This window comes from Triticum aestivum, chromosome 6D (genome assembly GCF_018294505.1).
Source record: "Triticum aestivum cultivar Chinese Spring chromosome 6D, IWGSC CS RefSeq v2.1, whole genome shotgun sequence".
In the NCBI taxonomy this organism is placed as follows: Eukaryota; Viridiplantae; Streptophyta; class Magnoliopsida; order Poales; family Poaceae; genus Triticum; species Triticum aestivum.
In genome coordinates, this window is record NC_057811.1 from 363,113,000 (window position 1) to 363,122,103 (window position 9,104).

Here is a 9,104-nt window from a genome sequence, read left to right on the forward strand (position 1 = left end):
TCCATCGATAGCATGCTTTTTTAATTTATTACCAACAAACTAATGGGCCCGTCCTATGAACACAAACACGGCCCAACCAGCGAAGCCACAGGCACATTCAACAGAGTCCAACGTGGCCCCACAAGTCAGTTAACGGCCAAGACGGCAAACGTCTGTTATGAACATTTGTGATAGTTTCAGCTAAGGGAGTGGGGAAAAGTGAGCAAAAGTTTGAAGTGTGGGGAAAACTGAGCACAACTAAGGAATTAGGGGCACAGATGGAATAAGCCCTAAAAATTATTACAAAACATACTATTCTTCAAATACCAAACACAAGTTTTAACGCCTCCACAAGGCACGGTGCATGTTGCAGGAAATAAAAGTGGAGGGAAGCGCCGCCAGCAACCCTACTCTTCAGCCTCGGGCGCTGCCGTCACCCGCAAGGAGTGCCCCTTCGACAATGACGTTGCCGCCGCCCGTGCCGTCCGCCGGCGCCGCAGGGTCGGCGGCACCATCAGCCGGGCGCGCGGGGTCGATGGCGAGGAATTTCCCCAGCAGGGCCTCCACCCGGTCCTTCACGGCTTTGGCAGCAGCCTCGCAGTGCTCCACGTCCACGGGCTCAAGCAGGGTGCCGAGGTCGACGCTGGGGTCACGAAGATGAAGATGACTGAAGACGCACGTCAGAGCTGAAGCGGAGAGCGCGCGGGCTTCCCCCTCCACTATGGGACCGATCCCATTAACGACGCCCTCGAGCGTCGTGACAAGATGAGGGAGTAGCTCGGCGGGGCCTTCCTCGTCGTCACCAACGACTTCTTCAAGCCCTTCCCGTAGAGCTCCTGTAGTGCCTCGCGGGACTTCAGCTCAAGGGATTTGAAGGCAGCACGATCTTCAACAAGAACCAATTCGCCTTGGCTTCCAGCTGGGCCTTCTCTGCCTCCACCTTCTTCTCTAGTTCCTCGAGGTAGCCATGCTGTGCGGCCCGCGCCCGCGCAGACTGCTCCAGCTCGGTGTCACGACCAGTGACCGCGTCTTCTCGAGCCTTTATTTTCCCCTCCCATGCCTCGCGCCGATGAGCCTCGACGGTGCGCTCATTGCGCATGGTCTCCAGCTCGGCCTCCGCCAACCGGCAACGCTCCTTGGCAGCCTCAGCATCCTTCAGCGCCACGTCATGGGCAGCCGCGTCCAGGCCAGCGGCCCGCTCACCTTCCTCGGAGGCTGCTATGGCCTGGCTCGAATCCGCCGTAATAGACGCGTCGGATCGCCGCCACCCCAAGATCAACTCAAGGCGCCCTGACGCCAGGCAACAGTCGGCGCCTCGAAGGTCGTCCCGAAGCTAGGTCAGTGCGGAAAGAGCCTCCTCCAGAGCGTCAGGCGAGGCAGAAGGACCACGGCCCAGTGGCGTGATGGGAAGAGGAGGAGGCAACATCGGCGCCAAGGCCTGCAGGTTGGCAGCAGCGGATGAGGCCGGGGCAGGCGCCTCCGGAGCCGGCTTGGCCATGGAGATCGCCTTCTCTTGAGGTCGGGCCCCTGAATCTCGTGAGGACAACCCGGCTGCTGAGGCGCGCGAATCGCCACCGTCTATTCGCACCAGAGGTGGCGCGGCCGCGGCAGGCTGTTGGGCCCCGGGGGTCACGGCCATCTCCTTCTTCTGCTTCACCACCGGCGTTGGCCTGACAGTACAAGGGAGAAGCATCAAGGAACAGCGGCAAGGATAGGAACAAAAGATCAAGGCGGAGCACTTACTGGTCCACGGCGGCATACTCCCTTGCCCTCTTCTGAAGCACCAAGCCCGAAGGCTTCGTGATCTGGGGCACTGGCGCGCGAGCCCCAGGGGCAGATGAGGGTAAGACGGTCGGATCCGTGGTAGCACCGGTAGGCGGCGAGGTGGAGGCACTGCCTCGGGAGATCAGCGCTAATCTGCTCTTCTTCAAGACCCCGACCGGCGGATTCTTCGGGTGGGTGCCCCTAGACCTCGTGGTGACCCGGGGGGGGCTCAGCAGCTCCCTCATCGGGTGCTCGCCAGCCTCATCATCATCGGGGAGGGTGCGGAGAGATCTGCCATGCGTGGAGGAGAAGTCTGCCCTGCCCCCACCCAGGTCGCCTCTGAGTCTGACCACTCCTCCTCGTTGGACTCGCCGAAGGACACCACCATCGGGGCCTCGCTCGACGCCGGCGAAACGAGCCCGTGCTCGTTGAAGACGGGCATGGAGCCGGCGACCTCCGCTCTGTCTGGGCGGCGGTACAGCGGAAGATGGGTATCTGGCGGGTACCCCTGGTCCTCCCTGACCAGGAGATGGAGGGCCTTGACCAGCTCCTCGTCTGACAAGGTGTCCGGGCTCAGACGAAGGTCGCTTCCCTCTTCCATGAGCCCCCACAAGGGACGCGAGCACGCCTGGAGTGGAGCCAGGCGCTGCGATAGGAACTCTTTGGCGATCATGGCCCCGTCAGTTTCTCCGCCTTCGGGTCGTCAGGCTTTAGGTCGGCAACCATCTTCTCCAGCACCTGCTTCGCTTGGGGGTCGGCGAGCTTCACGCTGAGCCATCCCTCGTGAGGCGAAGGCATCCCCGTTGGCAGCGCCAGCCGAGGGTAGGAGCTCTTGGCATCCATGAGGACCCACTTGTTCCTAAAGCCCTCGACCTTGTTTCTGGCTCTTGAGATTGCATTGGTCCCGTTGGCCGCACCGAAATTGGCGCACCCCGAGCATTGGCCCTCCTTGTTACAGATGTAGAAGAAGTGGCGAAGCAGCACCACGGACGGCATCACCCCCACAAATGCCTTGCAATAAAAGGAAAGATCGACGGGAGGAGGACGGAGTTGGGGTGAAGATGGAGGGCGTGGAGATTGCAGTGGCTGAGGACGGCATAGAAGAAGTCGGAGAAAGGGGGCCCAGCCCTGCGAAGACGCTGTGCATAAAGAAATGATAGAAGGTACTGCCTGAAGCCTCCGGCTCGGCGGAGCCGACCCGGAGCGCGGTCCCTTTCCCCTCATTGCTGCCGCCCGCCGCCATTAGGAGCGCGGCAGCAAGGTTCTTTTCCGAGACTGTGGGCGCACTCAGGGCAGGCTCGTACCAGGAGGGCGAGTGTACGGCCTTCACCTTGTCGGGCGCCATTGGCTGCGGGCTCGGAGAGGAATTCAGGCAGATCGGGAGCCTCTTGGGGCGAGAACAGGAAAGGGGGTCTGGAGCAAGACGAAGGAAGGCAATGAAGGCCCTGTAGCGTGCGCCAGCCTTTTGTCAGGCGAGTGCGGTTGCCAAGGCAGCGTAGGGAAGCGGAGCACCCACGCCCCATCAATCACCATGCGTCGACCAAGGCTGTAGGCGGTTGGGGCCCACGGTGCTTCGCACTTGCCTTTTGGCTTCGCCTCGAAGCCAAGTTCGAGCGCGCCTTGGGCCCGTGGGCTACTGTCGGTGTCCTGGGAACGGGGGTGCCCAGACTTGCCCGCCTGCGGCCCGCGAACGTGGCTCCTCCAACGGCCTGGTACGGCCCAGCTTCAACAGCAACCACCAAGACCCTCGCGAGGCGGACGACGCCAAGACCTCCTTGGGGGCAGTATCACTAGGCTGGCTCCCGAGGAGCGGAGATATCTATGCGAGGGGCTCCTCGCGAGGTTCGCGTGACGTGAGCCATGACGACCAAGGCCTGGCGGGCGCCAGCGGGCGCAGTGTACCAGTTTCCTCTTTGGTGCTAAGGAGGCAAGCACAGGAGAGGAGTCCCGAGGCATCAGGCAAAGGTTTCCATATCGGTGCAACAAGATCAAGACCGCCATGATAGCAGGACGGAGGTCATCGCGGAGCCCACACCAGCGTCACCACCAGAGCCTTTGGCAAGCAAAGACTACTTTTGTCAGGATAGCTTGTACTAGTTGTCCCCCTTCAAACTTGGTAGTTGTGGGATCCCTTCCCGCCTTAATATTTGGGGAAGAGGACCAAGGCCACTATAAATAGGACCTAGCCACTACCGTAGCAGGGCACGGATCATTCAGGTCATCCTCACACCCACCATCTCATCGAGCTCAAGAACACCTCTCCTCTTGAGGCTGTTCATCCACTGTACTAGTTCATCCTCAGCCCCCTGAGGCAATCCACCACACACTGGAGTAGGGTATTACACCGCGAGGTGGCCCGAACCAGTATAAACCCATGTGTCCCTTGTTCTTTGGGTTCATCGAGCTAGGCCCTGCAATCGTTGAGCAAGCGCGCTGGGGGAGAGAGTGTTCTTCGTGCGCACCCTAGAGTTCGAACCTCTCAAGGGTCTGTGGAACCCGTGATCCGACAGCAAGATCTTTGTTGCCAAGAATGGAACCTTTCTAGAGAAGGATTTTCTCTCGAAAGAAGTGAGTGGGAAGAAAGTAGAACTTGATGAGGTAATTGTACCTTCTCTCAGTTTGGAAAGTAGCACATCAGATAAATCCGTTCCCGTGATGCCTACACCAACTAGAGAGGAAGCTAATGATGATGATCATGAAACTTCAGATCAAGTTACTACTAAACCTCGTAGGTCAACCAAAGTACGATCCGCACCAGAGTGGTACGGTAATCCTGTTCTGGAAGTCATGTTACTAGACCAAGGCGAACCTACGAACTATGAAGAAGCTATGATGAGCCATGAAATCTGAGATAGGATCCAAATATGAGAACAAAGTATGGACTTTCACTACTAGGGAAAACCTTATACACAGAACTTTAGCAGTAGCGCTAGTTAAAAATGGCGCTACTGCTAAATAGCAGTAGCGCATGCAGGATAAACGCGCTGTAGACACAAACGTAGTAGCAGCGCGTCTACTTTTAAAAGTGCTACTACTAAAATTCTCACTACTAAGCGATAGGCTACATATAGTAGTAGCGGTCTTCTAGAAAAAGCGCTACCGCTAAGTTTATTTTAGCAGCGCGTTTACTGTGAAACGCGCTGCTGCTAATGTAAAGAAAATTGAATGAAAAACAAATAGAAAAGTAAATGAAAATGAAAGAAATAAAAAAAGGAGAAAGGAAAAAAAATAAAATGTAAAGAAAAATAAATGAAAAAGGGAAAAAGGAGAAAGGAATAGCAGTAGCATCTGTTCATCAGAGGTGCTATAGATAACGTAGCAGTAGCGCTTGTTTAGACCCCCGCTATAGAAAGATAAAAGGGAATAAGAAAAGAAAAGGAAAATACATAGCTATAGCAGTAGCGCGTTTACTGAAAAGCGCTATAGCTAACATAGCTATAGCGCTTTTACGGAAACGCGCTACCGCTAAGTTTGACTTAACGCAAAAGCGGTTTCCCCCGGCCACCACTTCTCCCCCAAATCTCTCGCCCCACTTCACCGCCGTCTCCCCAATTCTCCGTCGCCCTACTTCGCCGCCGTCTCCTGCCGACGTCAACGCCCCCGGAGCTACATGAGCCGCACGCCATCGACTTGTGCTACAAACTAGGACATATCGAGTGCCCGCGATTTGCCGCACTAGGAAGGAGTCAACGTTCCTGCAAAGCATAGGCCTTTTTTATGTCATTATTCATTTTATTAGGTCTAGAATTAATTGACTAGATTTAATCGTAGGAAACATGGCTAGCAAAGATGAAGGACAGAGTTCTGGTGACTGCGACAACGTCTACCTGGCGGCAGAAGAATTTTTGAGGGAAGCCGACGATCAAGAGTTGATGTTGCTGGGTCCACCTGTCACTTTGGAGATTGAGACCTACATCGAGACCGGCGCTGAGACTGAGACCGGCGCTGAGACTGAGACCAGCATCGAGACCGGCGCTCAGCCTGAGACCGGTGCCCAGACTAGTGGAGCCGGTATAGAACCGAAAGTAAAGAGGCAACGGCTTCCTAACAAGATCAGGACTACTATACAAGCCGGCATCGAGACCGGCGCTCAGACTGAGACCGGCGCCAAGTCTGTCTCTTTCTGTTTCTCAACTATATATGTTGCATATCATCGACTCATGTGACAATGCAGGTGCATAGATCATCGATCGCGAAGAAGTGCTATGCTAGGAGTATATATACGACAAGTGGCCGGAGTGTCAGGCCCAGGTGTACTGGTTTCCGGTTTTCGAGCGACAGGCAGTAGTTAGTTTAGGTTCACGCTAATGCGAGAGAGGGATACGAACTCATGTACTGCATAGTTCCGCTCTCACTCAAAGTGATAGCTCTTCTCGCGTATATCATTGTTTAGATGGATGACGATGTAGTTGCAAGTAATCGAGACTTGTATCGCTATTTTCGAGATGATGACGAGAGGCCACTTTGTGTTGGATGATGATTATGATGATGACATGATTTGATGAGACTATTTGTATGTATATGCTATGATTACATTTGTATGTGTATGATATGCTAAAGATTATTGTATAAAGCCTATTCAAATACAAAACAAATATGCAGAAAAAAATAGAAACTAATAAAACTAGCAGTAGCGAGGGGAACAAAGTTAGCAGTAGCGCTGCCTTACCAGTAGTGCATCCTACAAAAAAGCGCTGCAGATATTAGCAGTAGCGCTCTGCACTAAAGCGCGCTACTGCTAGCCATGTATAGCAGTAGCGTGGGACGACAGGCGCCACTGCTACACGTTAGCTGTAGCGCCTTATCAGTAGCGCGACGTCCCGCGCTACTGATAGGCAAAATACCCGCGCTACTGCTAGGGTTTTCCCTAGTAGTGTTTGGTGGACTTGCCCGATGATCGGCAAGCCATTGAGAATAAATGCATCTTCAGGAAGAAGACAGATGCTGATGGTAATGTCACCATCTACAAAGCTCGACTTGTTGCGAAAGGTTTTCGACAAGTTCAAGGAGTTGACTATGATGAGACCTTCTCACCCGTAGCGATGCTTAAGTCGGTCCGAATCATCTTAGCAATTGTCGTATTTTATAATTACGAAATCTGCCAAATGGATGTCAAAACTTCATTCCTTAATGGATTTCTTAAAGAAGAGTTGTATATGATGCAACCCGAAGGTTTTGTCGATCCTAAAGGTGCTAACAAAGTGTGCAAACTCCAGCGATCCATCTATGGACTGGTGCAAGCATCTCAGAGTTGGAATATACACTTTGATGAGGTGATCAAAGCATATGGTTTTATACAAACTTATGGTGAAGCCTGTATTTACAAGAAAGTGAGTGGGAGCTCTGTAGCATTTCTGATATTATATGTGGATGACATATTGTTGATCGGGAATGATATAGAATTTCTGGATAGCATAAAAAGATACTTGAATAAGAATTTTTCAATGAAAGACCTCGGTGAAGCTGCTTATATATTGGGCATCAAGATCTATAGAGACAGATCAAGACGCTTGATAGGACTTTCACAAAGCACATACCTTGATAAAATTTTGAACAAGTTCAAATAGGATCAGTCAAAGAAAGGGTTCTTGCCTGTGTTACAAGGTGTGAAGTTGAGTAAGACTGAAAACCCGACTACGGCAGAATATATAGAGAGAATGAAAGTCATTCCCTATGCCTCGGTCATAGGTTCTATAAAGTACGCCATGCTATGTACCAAATCTATTGTGTGCCTTGCCATAAGTTTGGCAAGGGGTTACAATAGTGATCCAGGAGTAGATCACTGGACAGCGGGCAAAATTATCCTTAGGTACCTAAAGAGTTTGTCGTAAAGAGTTATGTTGATGCAAGCTTTGACACCAATCTGGAGGACTCTGAGTCTCGATCTGGATATATATTGAAAGTGGGAGCAATTAGCTAGAGTAGCTCCATGCAGAGCATTGTAGACATAGAAATTTGCAAAATACATACGGATCTAAATGTGACAGCCCCGTTGACTAAACCCCTCTCACAGGAAAAACATGATCACACCTTAGTACTCTTTGGTTGTTAATCACATGGCGATGTGAACTAGATTATTGACTCTAGCAAACTCTTTGGGTGTTGGTCACATGGCGATGTGAACTATGGGTGTTAAATCACATGGTGATGTGAACTAGATTATTGACTCTAGTGCAAGTGGGAGACTGATGGAAATATGCCCATAGGCAATAATAAAATGGTTATTATTATATTCCTAAATCATGATAAAGGTTTATTATTCATGCTAGAATTGTATTGATCGGAAACTTAAATACATGTGTGAATACATAAACAAATAATGTGTCACTGGTAAGCCCCTACTAGACTAGCTCGTTGACCAAAGATGGTTAAGGCTTCCTAACCATAGACATGCCTTGTCATTTGATAACGGGAGCACATCATTAGGAGAATGATGTGATGGACAAGACCCATCTGTTAGCTTAGCATAATGATCGTTCAATTTATTATTATTGCTTTCTGCATGTCAAACACTTATTCCTTCGACTATGAGATTATGCAACTCCCGGATACCGGAGGAATACCTTCTGTGCTATCAAACATCACAACATAACTGGCTGATCATAAAGATGCTCTACAGGTATCTAGGAAGGTGTTTGTTGAGTTGGCATAGATCGAGATTAGGATTTGTCACTCCGAGTATCGGCGAGGTATCTCCGGGCCCTCTTGGTAATACACATCATAAGCTTGCAAGCAAATGACTAAGGAGTTAGTCACGAGGTGATGTATTACGGAATGAGTAAAGAGACTTGCCGGTAACGAGATTGAACTAGGTATGAAGATACCGATGATCGAATCTCGGGCAAGTAACATACCGATGGACAAAGGGAATTACGTATGTTGTCATAACGGTTCAACCGATAAAGATCTTCGTAGAATATGTAGGAGCCAATATGGGCATCCAGGTTCCGCTAGTGGTTATTGGCCGGAGAGGTGTCTCGGTCATGTCTACATAGTTCTCGAACCCGTAGGGTCCACACGCATAACGTTCGTTGACGATATAGTGTTATATGAGTTATATGTTTTGGTGACCGGATGTTGTTCGGAGTCCCAGATGAGATCACAGACATGACGAGGAGTCTCGAAGTGGTCGAGAGGTAAAGATTGATATATAGGACGGTGGTATTTGAACACCGGAAGTGTTTCGGGGCATACCGGGAAGGAATCGGGGCACCCCCTGGCAAGATATGGGCCTTATGGGCGAAAGGAGGGGACATACCAGCCCTCAAGGGGGCTGGTGCGCCCCCTCCCTTGTTTGGCCAGCCCTAGGGAAGGAAAATGGGGATGGCTAGCCCCTCCTGCCTTTCCCTCTCATGGGAAAA